We start from the raw sequence: 18388 nt of genomic DNA on the forward strand, positions 1-18388 counted from the left end.
TAGTAATTGTTAACCTTTTTTTTTTTCTTCCCCACAAATAAGCTTTTGCTTTGCTTGCTTTTCTTTGTTCGTCCCCTTTCACACCTGCTTTTGAAAAAAACCTAGGCTGACTCTACGATGATGTAAATGTTGTTCGAATCCGTTGAACAAGAGAGATGCTGTGAAAGGGCAAAAAACGAGAGCTCGCGCCTGCTGTTAACGCCAGAAAACTTCGACTCCCATGAATCGCTGGGCGAGTTTCAGGACTGGCTCTCTTCCTCGTCCCTCGCCCTCCCGGGACGCCTACCCCGTGCCGCCTGCAAGCTGGGTGGCGAAGAGGACATTTATGGCGGGCTAGTTGGATAGAGGACTGAGGAACTCCAGCCAGGGAAAAGGTCCTGTTGCGTGCGCCTGGCGTCTAATGCCTTCACCCGTGCTGTGGGTGACCTTGGTAGTCCCTTACTCCTTGCAGATTGGGGTTGAATTTAGTTTACACTGGGGCGCTTCCGCTTTCCGTCAATACCAGACAGCCGATTAACCCTTTGTGAACATTGAAGAGTTGCATACCAATTATTGGGAGTGGCTACTGATTGTTTGGAAGCTTCCAAAAGCTTCTAGATTGTGCTGGGATCCTCTCCCCTTCTCACTTTTTTTTTTTTTTTTTTAAGGTACCGGGGAATCGAACTCAGGTCCTTGCGCTTGCTAGGCAGGCGGTAGAACCACTGAGCTAAATCCCCGGCCCTCACACTTTTAAATTTACTTAATCGTAGGAAACTGATCTGTGTGATTTTACAAATAACATTCTACTAAATGATTGAAGTCTTAAAAGATAAACTTGACTTTATTTTTTCTTTTCTTCATCATTTACTGAACATCTGTTTAAAAGCCAAGCTGAATGAAAATGCAGAGTAAAATAGTAAAGGTCAGGAATCTCACAGAGTTTAGAGTTCAGCTGGAAAGATAGCATAGTTTGATGATAGTCTAAATTTGGCCAGAAAAATAATTTTAAAATTTGACCAACATTATGGTAAGTGCTAGAAAAGAAAAAGACAAATTACTGTGAAAAGGAAAAATTGGAAGCCCCATTATAGAAATGAGTCACAGATTTCTGGACTGTTTTGACATAGAGCCCTCAATAGGGACAGAGTACAAACTCCTAGGTCCTTAACCTGTTGGGTATTCATTAAGAGCATAATTTGTGTTTTCTTCTAAAGCGGTCAGGGACTTCAAAGTGATTTTGCTAAAAAAAAAAAAACTGACTTCCTTTGGGCCTACAGATGCCCATAGACAACTAAAAGTAGAACAAACCTTGGCCTTCATTAATGGAAGTCTCCTTTATTAACTTAAAATGTTAGGTTAGATGCCTGCTCAGCTCTCCATATACTCATGTGAATTATTTAGGGAAGGTCTGTCTAAAAACTGGCAGTACAAAATTTATTAGTTCTAAATTTACAAAACCTATATCATCTCACTTAATGACTGAGGACACCAAGATAAATTTAAGAGATGTTCACCTACTGATGCAAAGTTTCCAGTCACTGCTCTAAATCCAAGGTTACCTTGGATTTTAGCAGAGCTTTCCACAAGACTGAGACTGTCCCAAGCAGAAATAATCCTCTCATGGACACACTCTTGCCCCCTCAAGCAAATAAGGACTTCTCCCAGAGCTTAAAGGAGCCCAGAGCAATGTCTTCTTCCAGACATGAGATAATGGTCAACCAGCCACTAAACTACTTTGCCTAACCCATAAAGGTTTCCTGACTCTCTGGGAAGTTGAGGCAGGAGGATTCCAAGTTTGAGCCCAACCTGAGCAACTTAGTGAGACCCTGTCTCAAATATAAAAAGGAGCTGAGAATATAGCTCAGTGTGAAGACCCTGCATTCAAACACCCCATTGGGTGGGGTGCTGATCTAATTCTTTTGTTATAGGCCAGTCTAATCCTATAGAGCTGTGACCCTTTCTCAAGCTAAAGTCTGTTCCCTATTTTCTCTTACTTTCTAACTCTGCCTAATAAATCTGCCTGTGACTCTCACTGATGCAACTTAAAGTTCTCTTTCTGCAATGATGAGTCGAGATCCTACTCTGCAGGGCCAGATGATGTGCCCGTCTCCTCTTTGGGGGTACCTCATGAGACTCCATCTGGTGACAGTTTGTTCCAGTAATGTATAAAATGAATGTTAACTTTTCTTTAATTGGATTTTTATCAAGTGCCAGGCTATGTCTTTTTGGTGTAGTATGATACAATCTCTTTCAAATTCAACAACACTTTAAGGTTCTTTTTAAAAATTTTTTAAGTTTTAATTTATTTAATTTTGGGTTTTTTTGAGACAGGGTCTTTCTATGTATTTCAGGCTGGCCTTGAACTCACTATGTAATCCAGGCTGGCCTCAAACTTACCGTAATCCTCCTGCCTTGTCCTCCTGTGTACTGGGATTACTTATAGGTGTGTGCCATCGCTCCCAACACCCTATCTTCTCACTATTATATGTTCAACAAAAATGTATTTCTTTCCTACCTCAAAATGCTTCAGTCATTTCCTTCAGGTTGTCTTAAAACATGTAGTCCTTTGGATGGCATAAATGGCTCTTCATGAGCTGACGTATGTCTATTCACTGATAGACATAATCTATTCATTAACAGACATAGTATCTATTTACCAACACCTGAGCAGTTGCCAGCATGCTATGTTCTGCCACATCTGTGTCTTTATAGATAACACTCCCATTGCCTGTAAAGTGCTCTCTGTCCTTGGGTGAGGTACTTCCACTCACCCCACTCTGCTGAAGCCTGTGATCTTTAGAGAAACCTTCCAGTCAGCCAGACAGAATAGGCATTCCTTCCCCAAGACTCCCTATAGTTTGGACAAACCCCCATTAAGGCAATTATATTATATTGGTTCTACAGTTGTGTTCTAGCTAAACTGGAATTCTCTGAAGTTCTGATTTGATATTTGCATGTTTACTGCCTAATACAGTGCCTAGCAGACAGCAGAGCACTCAATTCCACTTCAAGAAGCAAGAAGCAGAATTGGATCCAACTGTCAGTTCAGTGGGAAAACCATGTCAGGATCCCAAATAACTGGAATGCAGTGTGGTACTGCATGACATTAGGGTGGATGTAAAGAACTGCAGGAGTCCAAGGATACAGTTTTTTCTGATTAAGGACAGTAGTGTATACACACACACCCCATGTCTTTACATAGTAATTTCCCGTTTGGGAACATTAGAAATCATGTGGTCAAGGTTTATTCCAGTGACTGAAGTCAGGAAGGAAGAAATTAGCTAAGAGTCACCTAGAAGAGGCAGAGCTGTGTCTGTAATCCAGGTCTAATTGGAAACATGACTCAACTACACATATACATGCACATTTACACATGGACATACACACACACACCAGTTTCCTTTTCACTTCAAGCTTTTTCTGATCCCCACTTCTTAAAATCATGAGTAGCAGCATGTATAAGTACCCTTGAAGCCTCTCTTATAGAGAATATTCTAAAGGTACCATTTATTTGAGGATAGAACCATCTGTTCTATCCCAAGGAAGTGACAGTGGCAGTTCTGCATCAATAATTAGGATAAGGGACCAGGACAAAGCGGAAACCTGCTGCAGAGGGCAGGTAAGGTAGGTGACAAACTAGAGAGATGTGGATCAAGGACCGGGGATTTAGCTCAGTGGTTTTTCTGCCTGCTGCATAAGCACAAGGACCCGAGTTTGATCCCCAGTACCAAAAAAAAGAAAAAGAAACAGGAGAGATGTGGATGAGTGGAGCATATTACCCATGCTTATCATCTTCAGGTTGACCTCAAACTTCAATAGAAAAAGCAAGAAGGTACCTTTTTTTCCAGTGTGTTAACAGGTCCTGAAACTAATCACTTTGATGACTTACAGTTGCCTTTCACTTACTATTCATTTACTGACAGCTGACCACTGTGCTAAACAGGCTCTCACTAGCCTCCTCAGATATACTGCCTCTCACCTAGCCTCAAAATGACTCTATAAGAAGGATATTAACCTCATTTCCCTACTATGGAAATTGAGATTCGGAGAGACTAAGTATCTTGTATAGCTGGGATCCAAATCAAGTCTTTGTGAATCCAAAGCTTATATTCTTTTCTATGCCCTAAGGCACATTTCAGAACTAAACTTCATCATGGAGCCTGTAATGATCTATATTTCCAACCAGTACCTAGCCTAAGGCCAGGCACATAGTGGGCTCAAAGTGAACACTTGTTGAATAAGTGAATTCCAAATGGGATAGTTGACAAATGAAGACCTGGGTTCAGCATAAACAGTGTTTTGGGACAGCAGAGGAGGGCACAGCTGGCTGCTTAGAGAAAATGGAGAAGTCTTTACAGAGGAGGAAGATAGGGCCTGGGCAAATAGGTAGTAGTAGAAAAAGACCAACAATCCAGTATTCCAAGAGCAAAAGATACTAGCTGGCAATTCACAGGACAAGAAATCCAAAAGACCATAAACTATGATAAGAGGTGCTCAATATCACTAATGATCAGAAATATGTAAGTGGTCTCATACATAGTGGATGGGAATACAAATTGTAAAGGTATTTGAGGATAAGTATTTAATATTATCTAGCAAAATTTTAAGTGAAGGCTGGGGATGTAGCTCAGTGGCAGAAGCCCTAGGTTTGATCCCCAGCACCACACAAAAAAGTGAGCTGTGTTCTTAAATGTGTATTTGCAATTGTTGCAAAATATTCTGACAGAAAAATGGAAAATAAGTATTCACCAATAAGAAACAAAACAAACAAGGACAAATCTGTAATACTTTTTTTATTTTTTATTTTTTTGGTACTGGGGATCAAACTCAAGACCTTACGCTTGCGAGGCAGGCGCCAGAACCACTGAGCTAAATCCCTGGCCCTATACTACTCTTGTTTTTTTTTAGGCTATGCTTCTTGTAAAGAAAAAAAAAAGGATGAAATTGCATCTTGGATAGATCATGGAAAGATCCAAGACAATACAGTTAAATGAAAAAGAAGGAAAATTGTTGAAATGTAAGTGTATGATGTACTCATCAGAGTTTTTTATTTTTTAAGACAGGATCTTGCTCTTGCTGTGTAACTCAGGACGACCTTGAAATTGCTACATAGCATGCAGTCTCCCACCTCATCTTTCTGTGTGCTAGAATTATGGACATGTACCCCCACACCTTTTTTCAAAAGGATACATGTACATGCCTAACTATAGATATTTGTATATTAAGTGCCTAAAGAAAATACTGAATAGATGGGCCAAGGATTTAGCTCAGTGGTTTCGCTGCCTGCTGTGCAAGCACAAGGACCGGAGTTTGATCCCCAGTACCAAAAAAAAAAAAAAATACTGAATAGATACCAATGAATGCCAATGGTTATTTACTTCTGAAGAGAAAAGTGAGACTAGAGTTAGATGAAGGACTTTTACTTAAAAAAAATTGTAAAGCCAACTATGATGACTCTTGCCTGTAATGTCAGCAATCCAGAGGCTGAGGCAGAAGGACCACTAATTCAAGGTCAGCCTAGGCAACTTAGTGAGCTCTGTCTGAAGATAAAACAAAGGGGCTGGAGGGTGGCTTCATGGTAGGGCACTTGCATAGCCTGTGCAAGTACAGATTCAGTACCCAGTATCAGAAAGAAAAAAGTCAATAGAAATCAGATGGAGATTCCTTAAAAAACTCAAAATAGAAATTCCTTTTCATCCAGCTATAGCTTCTCTGCACATCTTCCCTAAAGAATTAAAGACATTTCCTTATTTACAAAGGCTTTGTTTCCATTTTTCCTTCTATTTTCTCTTTTTTTTTCTTGTCCCTTCTTTCCTTCCTCCTTCGCCCCTCCCTTGTTCCTCTTCTCATTTGAACATTTTCTTCCCATTTCCCAATATGTATTACATATTTTGGTCCTTATTTCCACTCTCAGTTTTTCATGTCAGAGAAACAATATCATTTACAAAAATGTATGTCTGACTTATCTTTTCAAAAGTGTCAGTGGGATGAAATACATAGACGGAAGAATTGTGCCACATTAAAACAGACTGAATGATACATAGTAAACACAATAGATGATCTGGGATTTTCTTTTCCGAAAAAGAAAGAACAGTTTGGGCCGGGGATTTAGCTCAGTGGTTCCGGCACCTGCCTCGCAAGCATAAGGTCCTGAGTTCGATCCCTGGTACCAAAAAAAAGAAAGAACAGTTGGCAAAATTTAAATTTAGATTAGAAGACAGCATTGTATCAGTGTTATTTTTGTTATTTTCCTGATTTTTGTGTTCACATATGGTTATGTAACCGAATGTCTTCGCTGCTGCTTTTTTTTTTTTTTAAAGGTATACACACTGAAGCACCTAGTGTAAAGGGGTATAGTATCTGAAACTGATTCTCAAGTAGTGCAAAAACAGATTATAAGTGTTGAAAAGGGAGAGGGAAAAAAAGAAGAGTATGGTAAAAAGTTAACATCATGGGAATCTAGGTGAAAGGTGTACAAGAATTCTTTGTATTAATTTTGTAATTTTTCTTTAAATCTAAAATTATGTCAAAATATAAAATGAAAGGGCCAGGGATTTAGCTCAGTGGTTCTGCTGCCTGTGTTGCAAGTCTAAGGTCCTGGGTTTGATCCCCAGTACCAAAATAAAATAAAATAAAAGGAAAAATAAAGAGAATGAGCAAGACGTTGCCAGAGAGACAGAAGGCAGGAAGATCTTCTGGCAATGGAACAAGATAAGCAAAGGAAACTGCCAAAAGCAAGAGTCTTACATGTTGAGAAATAACTGGTAGCTCTGAGAAACCAGACATAGTATGGTGTTGGGAGGAGAATAAGTATAATGAGCAACATGACCCAAGATGGATGCATTCCCCTGCTACCTAATTTTGGAATTAAGTTTGTCTGTCTGTTTTGAGACAGGTCTTGCTAAGTGCACAGACTGACTTGAAACTCCCAATCCTCCCATCTCAGCCTCCTAAGTAGTTAGGATTACAGGCATGTATCACCATGCTTGGCAGAAATTAAGATTTTATATCTTCTTTATACACAGCCTCAAGTCCTGAAAGAAATAACTTAAGTTCTTATGGTGACTCAGTTATTTTACTGGCAATTTCATACACTGACTACAGAAAAATAAGAAATCCTGGAATCATGGCTGAAAAGAACTTGTAGTCCAGTTCCCTCAATTTGCAAAAGTGAAAAACAAAACATAAACTGGAAAAGTGATTTGCAAAGTCCTAGCTAGTGCTGGTATTAAAATTGGCCCCTCACGCACAATACTTTATTCTTTCTGCTGCACCAAAATCTGAATTAAAGGATAAGACAGAAATAGAAAGTTGCCAAGTAAAATAGTTGAATATTACCCTTTATAGTTTGGATGCTTTTCATTTGCCTGAAATACAGACTTAATGTTGGTAAATTTTATGAAAGTAAATATAGGCAGCAATGTGATTATAGAAACAATTATCACTTAAAGCCGATACATTGGAACTAGTAAGCAATATTCAATTTAGGCTCCTAGGTCTGAAGCAGCAAACAAGGTGATTCTCAGGAATTCTCAGTGACATTGGTATCCATCTGGATTTGTTGAAAAGTTTAACGTCCTTTTTTATTATTCATGATTTTGCAGTTCTTCAGATTGCAAGGTGATGGAGAGAGCACGCAATTTTCAACCAGACTATGAAATCATTCTTGAAAATTTGGACATTCATATAGATGGCTTTTAAATTTTCTTGGAGACTGCCTGTTCTTATAAAATCATGAAATGTAAAAGATACATATACTATAAATTAAGCTATATAAATGATAATATTCTCATTACAATAAAACTCTATGGATAAGGTGCTAGTATTCAAGGACTCCATTTCCCTTTGTTATTATTCCTAATTGGAATTGCATTCCTCAAAACTTAGAGCTAAGTGACTATATAATGAACATTGACTAGCAAAACTACATTGACATTCTAATTTATGTAAGAATCATTTGTGGTGTAGATGTAGCTCAGGGTAGAACATGTTCATTTAGCATGCAGGCAGTCCTGGATTTTTTTTAAAAAATCAGATTTCATACAAGAAGTCTTGAAGCACATGTTAGAAGCTACTAACTCCAAAGGCAAGCCTTTAATTTAAACATCCATGTGCCTTGGATCCATAGATTCCAACAGATGATGAGACACACAAGCTTAAAAAGGGAAGGCTTTATTTAGATCTCATTCTGTAGAGAATAGCTTCCTTTAGCTGCCCATTCAAGACCTCAGAATCATACATAGCTGCAGTTTTCAGTTGAGATGTGCTTTGTGACAATGCTAGCATAACTTATTTTATTCCAGACTTTAGATTGACAACAGGAGAAAAAATGGAGAATAATTAAATTCACACTACCAAATGAGCCATATACAGCTTACTGTAATGAGCTTAAGCACAATTTCATGGAATAAACTGTAGATTTTATGCTTTGTGTTTCAACCATTATTATCCATTGTTTTTTTATTAACTTAGAAAAACCATGAGCAATGTAGGGCTTAAAAAGAATTGTTTCTATTTTAATACAGTTCACATTCTCCTTCTCTGCCAACGTTCTGAATCTGACACTCTTCTATGACTGGTACAGGTCTGCATTTGGGTGTTGTTATGGTTTGGGTCTAGATGTCCCCCTAAAACCTCATGCAGTCATAGGTGGCTTTTTCAGAAGTGGCTGAATCTAGAATGTGTGATGCTGGGATTAAGGGTGTGTGATTACTAAATCAGTCCACTGATTGGTTTGGCACTGGCCTAATCCCAGTAGTCTGGATAAGATAAAAGGGGCAGAAAGATGCCATTAAAGTCCCTCGTTCCTTTGCTATCTTCAGTCTGCCATGAACTGTTGCCCCTCTGCCATGCCACCTTGCCTTGGAGCCAGCTAATTATGGACTAAAACAGCTACAAACTGTGAGCTAAATAAGAATTTCCCCTTTTAACTTTGGGTGCTGGGTATTTTGTCTCCACAATGAGAAAAGTAATTAAGGCAGGTGAATCAGCTGAAAGGGTATCTTCTCTCAAGGTGTTTTACAGCTATGTCCCTTGTCCTTGGGGAATACATTCCAAAACCTCAGAAGGATGCTTGAAATTGCAGATAGTACCAAAACTCTATATATACTATAGTTTTTCTCATATATACATACCTGTGATAAAATTTAATTTGAAAACTAGATTAACAACAATTAATAATAAAATAGAGCAGTTATAACAATATACTCTTGTAAAAGTTATTTAAAACAGCAATTTTTATTTCTGCCATTTCCCACTTAATATTTTCAGACTAGGTTTGACACCATGTAATCGAAACTGTACAAAGAGAAATTGCAGACAGTAGAACTACTCTAGTTCTTCTATCAGACCTAGTTATTGCAAAAGATTTTGTCTCCCTCTCAGCAGTGTCTTGAACTTCATACTTCCTGTGTAGTACATGGCTTGAGTAGTTTATGCTCTTGCTTTGCTACTGGAAAGATCTATTAAAATCCTAGAGCAACTGCAGATTTTCCTTAGAAAGTTTAATGTCTTTCTCTCAAGAATGATATCATTCTCCCTGTGTTGTGCTGTTACACAACACAACTTTCTCTTCTGTGCTTATGCTCAGCTGTGTGGGAACAAGTGTCTATCTTGATTTTTGGACACAGTAAGGAACTCTGTCTGAATGAATATTACCCAAAGAAAGCTCCAGGCTGCTTAGAGGCCACTAACACTGATTCTGCCCAGGTAGCATTATCAAAGGCTTTAGTTCCTGCCTTCAAATACCATCTGAGCAAAACTTGACCAGATTAGAACAGAATAAAATTATATGAAGTGGGTCCAAGAAAGCATTAGGCGGGCACCTCTAGAAGTTGTATTGGGCAATAAAGAGTAAATGGCATGAATCTGAGAGTAGAAAAGCAGTAAGGGACCACAGTGAGCACTGTAGTAAATGGGAATTAGCAGTGCAACCACAGATATGCAGGACTACAAGGATTTCATGTGGTACTGGAGCAGGAATAAAACAGACTGGGGATATAGAATTAATGGTCAAAAGTAACAGCCTTGCATACTTGGTATGTGATACAGATAGTATTTTAAATCAAGAGAGAAAGAATGGAATTTTCAACAAATGATGCCAAAAGCACTGCAAACATAAAGTTAGAGCTTATCTCATGTCACCCACAAACTAAATTACTGATAAAAATTATAAATGTACAGTATTAGTATATTTTAGGAAGGAAGACACTATACACAAAGTTAAAACTCAAATGACAGAGTGGAAGAAAATATTTCATCAACACATAAGAAAAGATGTCATCCAAAATATACAAGGGATGAACAAAATATATGGTGAATGGTAGCTTTTTAAAAAAATGTATTACAAAAATGGAAACAAAGTCTATGTAAATAGAGAAGGGTGGTGGGGGTGAAGGGTGCATATGTAATGGGGAAAAAAATAAGAACTAAGATACATCATGTTCAGGTACAAACACCCAATGATAAATGTAAATGTATACCTAAAATGTACCAATTAATATATAAATAAATAAATAAATATGTATTACATTAAAAAGGCATGCTATCATGAATTCCCCTAAAAATACCCCCCTGTGCTTTTTTTTTTCTTTGGTACCGGGTATCGAACTCCAGTCCTTGCACTTGCAAGGCAGGCGGGGGAACCACTGAGCTAAATCCCTGCCCCCCCTTTTGCTTTTAACACACTTGCCCCATCATTCTTGCCAGTTTCTGAATTGGTTCTGGAAGTTCTCTTTTGTGAGTGTCTTTAGGAGTTGTGATAAAAAATATAGAATGCTGCTGCCAAGTGCCATCCAACAGAACGGCAGTCTCATGAAAACACTCTGTGTGCCCTCATCTACTTTATTCCCTACATTTGGCACTGTGCCACTTCTGGATCTTCCCCAAAATAATAATGACTATGAAAGGTAAACGTTTTGAATTGATTTAGGACATTAAGGTAGCCATAACAGCACAACTAAAGACACTCACAAAAGAAGTCTTCCAGACCTACTTCAGAAAATGACAAGAACAATGGGATATGTATGCTTGAGGTAGGAGTATTTTGAGGGGGATTAATGGCTATGTGTCTTTTATTATAATAAAAAAATTTTTAACCTGAGTTCAATCCCTGGTACCAAAAAAATTTTTTTAATTTTTAAAAATATTCACTGTATTTTTTATCACTCCACATATAAACAGCTCCCACAAATCAATTGGAAAATTAAACACTACCTAGAAAAAAGAGTCAAAGATTTGAACAAATACAGATGGAGATCTAAAAATGATCAATTAACGTAAGATAATGAATCTTCCTAATAGATAAGTGGAAATTAAAAACAGTATAATTTTTAATTAATAAGACTGACAAATTTTGAAAGATTGACAATAACTCTTATTGTTTATCCACTCAAATATTTATGGAAGATTACTACATGTCATGCATGTAAAATAATCAGATTCAATCTCTGTGTTTCCCGGTCCTAGTCTAGTGGTAGAGATAGATGTTAAACAAGCATATTTAAAACCAATGCGAAATTGTGTCTTAGGTAAATGTTTTATATGAAGGGCTCAGTGAAAATCTTTAGTAGGGTTATTGGCCCAGTCGGGTTAGAGAGGGCTTCCACAAAGCAATGATGTGAGATCTGAGGGATAATTACATATAGATGGGATGGGAGGGGAGGGACAAAGGATAAAGTATTTGAAGAAGAGGGAACAACAGGTGAAAGTTCCTGGCATAGATCACCAAAGACTGAAAGAAGACCAATGGCTGGGGAATAAAATGAAGGATAGAAGGAGCACTGGAGAGGCTGGAGGCATATGGAGGGACCAGACTGCTGGCCTTTGAAGAAATTTGATCTTCACTCAAGGAGCAATGGGAAAATAGTGTTAGACAAGATAATTTGTTTGAGCTTTCATATTCTGTTGGTGGAAAAGTAATTTGATGAAGTCTTTTAGAAAAGCAATTTGGCCACACTGTATCAAAATAATGTCTAATACATTGACCTTTAACACAGAATATCCTTTCTAGGAATATCACACATGCATGCGTGTGCACACAAACACACATGCACACAGTCAAATAGTTCGTTATGGCAACAGCAAAAAAGAAAAATCCAGGAACAAATTAAGTGTCCATTAATAAGAAACTGATTAAAGAATGTATAGCACAATGACAGTGGGAAACTTGTTTCTCAATTTAATTGAGATAATTTTTGCTTTAGCTATTTTGAAGCTGTCATTAAATGCGTATTTACATTGCTGAATCTTTTATCATTATGAAAAGTCTGTCTTTATCTTTTCAATACTCTTACCTTTTGTGATATTAATATAGTCACTCCAGCCATCTTACTATTTTGTTGTTGTTTTGGTAAAGGATGGTGGAAAGTGATAATCCTTCTTACTATTTAGATAATATATCACTTCTTATCCTTTTACTTTGTTTATCTGTTGTTTGTTTTAAGTATTGAGGTTTGAACCCAGGCTTGCACATGCTAGGCAAGTACTCTACCATTAGACATCCCCACCCCTCTTTATCTTTTAACTTTCAACCTGTTGTTTTTTTCATTTGTTTGTTTTGTTTTTGTTTTTTGGTAGTGGGGATTGGACTTGGGACCTTGTGCTTGCAAGGCAGGCAGCAGCACCACTGAGCTAAATCCTCAGCCCTCAACCTGTTTTTATATGAAGTACATACCTCTAGACATATTACAGTTCTGTATTTATTTTTTAAAATTTTTGAGAGGAAATTCACATACAATTAATTATTTAAAAGTACACAACAACTCTCTGGTTTCTAAAATTCATTGTCACCCAGAACATTCTATACGTCACTTAATATTGTGATCTCCAGTTTCATTCATCTTGCCAGAAATGACAGAATTTTTTTCCTTTTTATGGCTGATATATATATATATATATGGTTTCTTTATCCACTTAGGGATACAATGTGATATGACTACAGCCATCTTGGTCATAAGCACCATCTTGCCCACCAGGTGACACTGGTACCACCTCAAAACCTACAGGATGAACAAAGTCATGCACATGCCACCAGACCTGACTTACCTTTTTCATCCAAGCCATTCTAACTAGAGGCAAGCACTATTCCTTGAAGACACTGATCTCTTTCCATTGAATGGTCTTGGCACCCTTATTGAAAATCATTTAACCATAGGTGTTTGGATTTACTTCTGTACTCTCAATTCTATTCTGATGGTCTATATTCTGTTGATATTTCCTTATAACAGTACAATACTGTAGCTGGGCATGGTGGTGCACCCTCTAATCCCAGCATTCAGGAGACTGACACAGGAGGATTATTGTGAGTATGAGGCCAGCCTGAGCTACACAGCAAGACCCTCTCTCACCTCAGACAAAGGACTGCTATCTAGAATATATAAAGAATTGAAAAAAATCAGACCCGCAAATTCAAAGACCCAATTCAAAAATGGGCATCTGAAATGAACAGACATTTCTCAGATAAGGAAGTAAAAGCAGCAAACAAATATATGAAAAAATGTTCAACATCACTTGTCATTCGAGAGATGCAGATGAAAACAACACTGAGATTCCACCTCACCCCAGAAGGAATGTCTGCTATCAAGAAATCAACCAATAACAAATGCTGGTGAGGTTGTGGGGAGAAAGGAACCCTTCTCCATTGCTGGTGGTAGTGCAGACTGGTGCAACCACTGTGGAAGTCAGTATGGAGATACCTCAAAGAACTAGGACTAGAGGTCCCATTTGACCCAGCTATTCCCCTGCTGGGTATCTTCCCAAAAGAATTAAAAGAATCTTACCACAGCGATATATGTGCACCCATGTTCATAGTGGCACAGTTTGTAATAGCTAAAGCTTGGAAGCAGCCCAAGTGCCCATCAGCTGGAAACTGGATAAAGAAAATGTGGTTTTTTAATAAAATGGAGTACTACTCAGCCATAAAGAATGAAAAGCTAGAGTCATTTATAGCTAAATGGATGCATATAGAGACCATACTCTTAAGTGAAATAAATAGGACACACATGTAAATACCGAATAGTTTCACTAGTGTGAGAAACTGATAGTGTCAACAAGAGTTAAAATGATTAAAATGAATAATTGATAATTTGAAATAGGAAAAGAGGTCCAAAGATGAAGGAGTGAAGGGAGGGGAAGGGGAAAGGAAAAGAGGGAAAGGAAAAACTATGAGAAAAGAAAAAAAAATGGAAATGAAATCTATGTAAATAAGAAAGGGTGGAGGGGGTGAAGGGCACACAGGTAATGGGGAAAAAAATAAGAACCAAGATATGTCATGTACAGGTACAAACACCCAATGATAAATGTAAACGAATTGTATGCCTAAAGTGCACCAATAAAATGTACCAATAAAATTAATTTTTTTAAAAAAAGACCCTCTCTCAAAAACAAACCAAAACAAAAAACAAAAAACCCAGTACCATGCTGTTCAATTACCATAGCTTTGAAGTAAGTTTTGAAATTAGGAAATAGAAATCCTCCAGCTTTTTCTTTTTTGACATTGTTTTGGCTATTTGGGACCCTATAAATTCCATATGAATTTGAGGACCAACTTTACTATCTCTATACAAAGGCCATTGGAATTGGCCTACATTTAATCTGTAGATCACATTAAGTTTTTTGACACATGACCATGAAATGTCTTTCCATTTAATTAGATCTTCAATTTATTTCAGCAGACTTTTAGTTTTCAGTGTACAAATCTTTTCTTTTTGGTTAAACTTATTCCTAGGTATTTAGGGGTGTAGGTCAGTGGTAGAGTGCCTGTTTAGCATACTGAAGGCCCTGGGTTCCAGCCTTAGCAACCTCCAAAGATTATCCCTTAAAAATAATTTTATACTTTTGGATCCTATTGTAAATGGAATTTTTAAATTTTCCATTGTGTATAGTTCATTGGTGATGTGTGTGCTGGTTTTTGTGTGCTAATTATTTATCCTGCAGCTTTGCTAAATTCATGTATTAGCTGTAGTAAATTGTTTTGTATTCCTTAGGATTTTCCATACATAGAATCATGTCATCTGCAACTGTAGTTTGCTTTTTCTTTTTTTAATTTGGATGACAATCTCTTTCTTTTTCTTGCCAAATTTCTCTGGCTAGGACTTCCACACTAATGTTAAATAGCTGTGATTAAATCAGGCAACCTTGTATTGTTTTTGCTCCTAGGGGAAAACTTTTGGTATTTCACTATTATGATGTTAGCTGTGGAATTTTGATAAATGCACTTTATCATGTAAACTGAATTTCCTTCTATGCCTAGTTTGTTGAATGTTTTTAGCATGAAAGGGTGATGAATTTTGTCAAATGCCTGTCTGAGTCTATTGAGATGATCATGTGGGTTTCCCTTCTTCATTCTGTTGATATTCTGTATTACATCAATTGGTTTTCCTATGAAGAACCACTCCTGCATTCCTGGGATAAATCCCAGTTGATCATGGTGTATAATCCTTTTAGTTTGCTGTTGGATTCAGTTTTCTAGTTTTTGTTGAGGATTTTCCTTTTTATATTCATAAAGGATATTGGTATGTTATTTTCTTCTCATGTAGTATTTGTGTACAGCTTTTGTATCACGATATGCTCATTAAATATGTCTTCAATTTTTAACAAAGATTTTCACTAGGATTGGTATTAATTTTTCTTTAAATGTTAAGTAGAATTCACCAGTGAAGCCATCTGATCCTGGGCTTTTCTTTAGTAGAAGAGTGTTTATTATTAATTCAACTTTTTTACTTGTTAAAGGTTTAGTGATATTTTCCCTTGAGTTGTCTATTTCATCTGTTATTTAATGTATTTCTATATCATATATGTTCAATAGCGACGTCTCTACTTTCTGATTTTAGGTATTTGCATCTTCTCTTTTTTTGCTTTTGGTCAGTTTAAAGCCTTGAGAATTTCATTAACTTTTTCAAAACCAACCTTTTGTTACATTAACTCTTTATTGTTTTGCTATTCTCTATCTTATTTCTCTGCTCCAATTTTCATGATTTCCTTCTTTCTGTTGGCTCTTGGATTCCTTCTTTCTGCTAGTTTTGCTCCTCTTGTTTTAGGTTTTTAATATGTAAAGTTGGATGATTTCAATTTTCTTTTTTAATGAAAAGGTTTACAGCTATTTCTCTTTGAGCACAGCTTTTGCTGCATCTCATACATTTTCATGTTTTATTTGTGTTCTCCTTTTCCAGGTCTATTCTTATTTTCTTACTTGATTTCTTTTTTAACTGGTTGTTCCATTTGTGGTTTTTAAATTTTTATTTATTTTAAAATTCTTTTATTGGTACATTTTAGGTATACAATACAATTACATTTCTCATTGGGAAACCTACTGGTTGTTTGAGAAAGTTCTATTTAATTTACATGTACTTGGAGATTTCCAGTTTTCCTTCTGTTGGTGAGTGCTTTTTCATTCCACTGTGGTTGGAGAAGATACTAAGCAAGATTTCCATATTTTTAAGTTTATGGAGAATTCTTTTATATCCTAAAATATGATTTATTCTGAAAAACGTTCCACATGTTTTTGAGAATGTGTATTATTCTTTTCTTGGATGAAGTGTTCTGTACAAATATTTGAGGTCCAATTGGTTTACAATGCTGTTTAAGACTTTGATTTCCTTATTAATTCTTATCTAGTTATTTCACTGATTAATGAAAGTGGATTACTAAGTAGGGTTTTCCAGAGAAACAGAGAATAGATATATAGAGATATTTATTATAAGTAATTAGTTCATACCTTTCTGGAGGCTAAAATTCCCAAGATGTATGTGTGATAAGCAAAAGCCCCAGTAGAGCCAATGGTGTAGTTCCAGTGAAAAAGCCAGCAGGCTCAAGACCAAAGAAGAGCCAATGATTCAGTTTGAGTTCAAAAGCAGAAAAAGACAGATGTCTCATACCAAGCTGTCAGGTAGGAAGAATTCCCTACTTATTTTCAGAAGGGTCAGCCTTTTTTTTTCTATTCAGGCCTTTGCCTGATTGGATAGGAACCACCACATTATGGAATACAATCTTCCTTACTTAGTCTACCAATATGAAAGTTAATCTGATTCCAAAATACCCTTGCAGACATATCCAGAATGATGTTTGACCAAATATCTGGGCACCCCATGTCTTATAGTCAAGTCAAAATAAAATTAACCATCACAGTAGGGTATTGAAAAATTAATGTTGCAGAATTACTTCTACCTTCAAGTCAGTCAATTGTTTGCTTCATATATTTTGGGATTCTTATTTAATGCATGTATATTTTGAGTTATCATCTAGTTTCCTTACATATCAACTTGGAGAATTTTCTTTAGTCTTTGCAAAGGGACAGATATAGTATGAACAAATTCTCTTATTTTTTTTTCTTAATTTATTCTTTATTTCTTGAAGGGTAGTTTTTCTGGGTATAAAATTCTTAGATAATAGTTTTTACATTTCAGCATTTTAAATATATCATCCTGCTTTAAAAATATAATCCCTTTTAGTCCTCCATCATTTCTAATGAGTAATTCATTGTTAATCACACTGAGAATCCCTTATATCTGACAAATTGCTTCTCTCTCTTTGCTTTCAAGATTCTCTGGGTTGTCGTGGTTTTTTTGACAATTTCATTATAATCTGCCTTAATGTGGATCTCTGTGATCTCAGCCAAAAGGCTAAAAAGCAATAACGTGCATCTTTTAAAATTTATCTTGTTGTCGAGACTCTTGGATATGTATGGTCATGTATTTCATCAAATATAGAAAGTTTTGGCTGTTACTTCTATAAATATTATTCCTGCCCTTCTCTTTCTTTCTTCTTCTGATCCTGAGATAATGTATACCGTTATATGCTGGTTGATGACTCATATGACCTAGTGTCTCAGTTTTTCTTTTTAATTTTTCTTTTGCAGCACTGGGAATTAAATCCAGGGCCTTTTCACTGAGTTACATCGATAACCCTTTTTAATTTTTAAAGATACCTTTTATCAGAGTCTCACTACATTGTTAAATTTCCCAGGCTGGACTCAAACTTGCTATCCTCCTGCCTCAGAATCCCTGAGTGCTGAGATTACAGGCATATCCTATCGCACCTAGCTTGTTCATTTTTCTTTATTTTTTATTTCTGCTTCTCAAGGTTATTTTAATCAACCTATCTTCAAGGTCACCAATTCCTTCTTCTGCCTACTAAAATCTGCTATTAGACCCTGTCTACTGAAGTTTTTTGTTTGTTTTCTTTTTGTTTTTGTTTTGTGTTGTTTTTTTAACTTTTTTTGCTTGTTATATTTTTCAGCTCAAGATTTTCTATTTGATTCCTTTTATGATTTCTTTCTCTTTATTACTATCCCCTGCTTTTCCTGGATTATTCCTCTCATTTCATAATACATTATGATGATTTTTAAGCATTTATGTATTTATTTAGACAGGGTCTCATTGAGTGGCTAAGTTGCCCAGACTTGCCTTGAACT

At 36.6% G+C, this 18388-nt stretch overlaps 1 protein-coding gene and 1 long non-coding RNA gene across 2 annotated transcripts in view; one reads left to right on the forward strand and one right to left on the reverse strand.

The window, feature by feature from the left end:
• Zcchc7 (zinc finger CCHC-type containing 7) overlaps positions 1–472 on the reverse strand; it is a 251610-nt gene extending 251138 nt beyond the window's left edge. Inside the window, exon 1 of the mRNA XM_087183684.1 lies at positions 287–472. The gene's annotated coding sequence lies outside the window, so the exon portion shown is untranslated. The remainder of the gene's footprint in view (positions 1–286) is intronic.
• LOC110347430 (uncharacterized) lies at positions 282–10516 on the forward strand. Its single transcript, XR_015440013.1, has 3 exons — positions 282–374; positions 4888–4996; positions 7584–10516. It is a non-coding gene; the product is annotated as an uncharacterized LOC110347430 (long non-coding RNA).
• The last annotated feature ends 7872 nt before the right edge of the window (positions 10517–18388 follow it).

The sequence above is a fragment of the Heterocephalus glaber genome, unplaced genomic scaffold (genome assembly GCF_053883595.1).
Source record: "Heterocephalus glaber isolate CG9 unplaced genomic scaffold, H.glaber_assembly_v1.0 deba00001481, whole genome shotgun sequence".
NCBI classification, from domain to species: Eukaryota; Metazoa; Chordata; class Mammalia; order Rodentia; family Bathyergidae; genus Heterocephalus; species Heterocephalus glaber.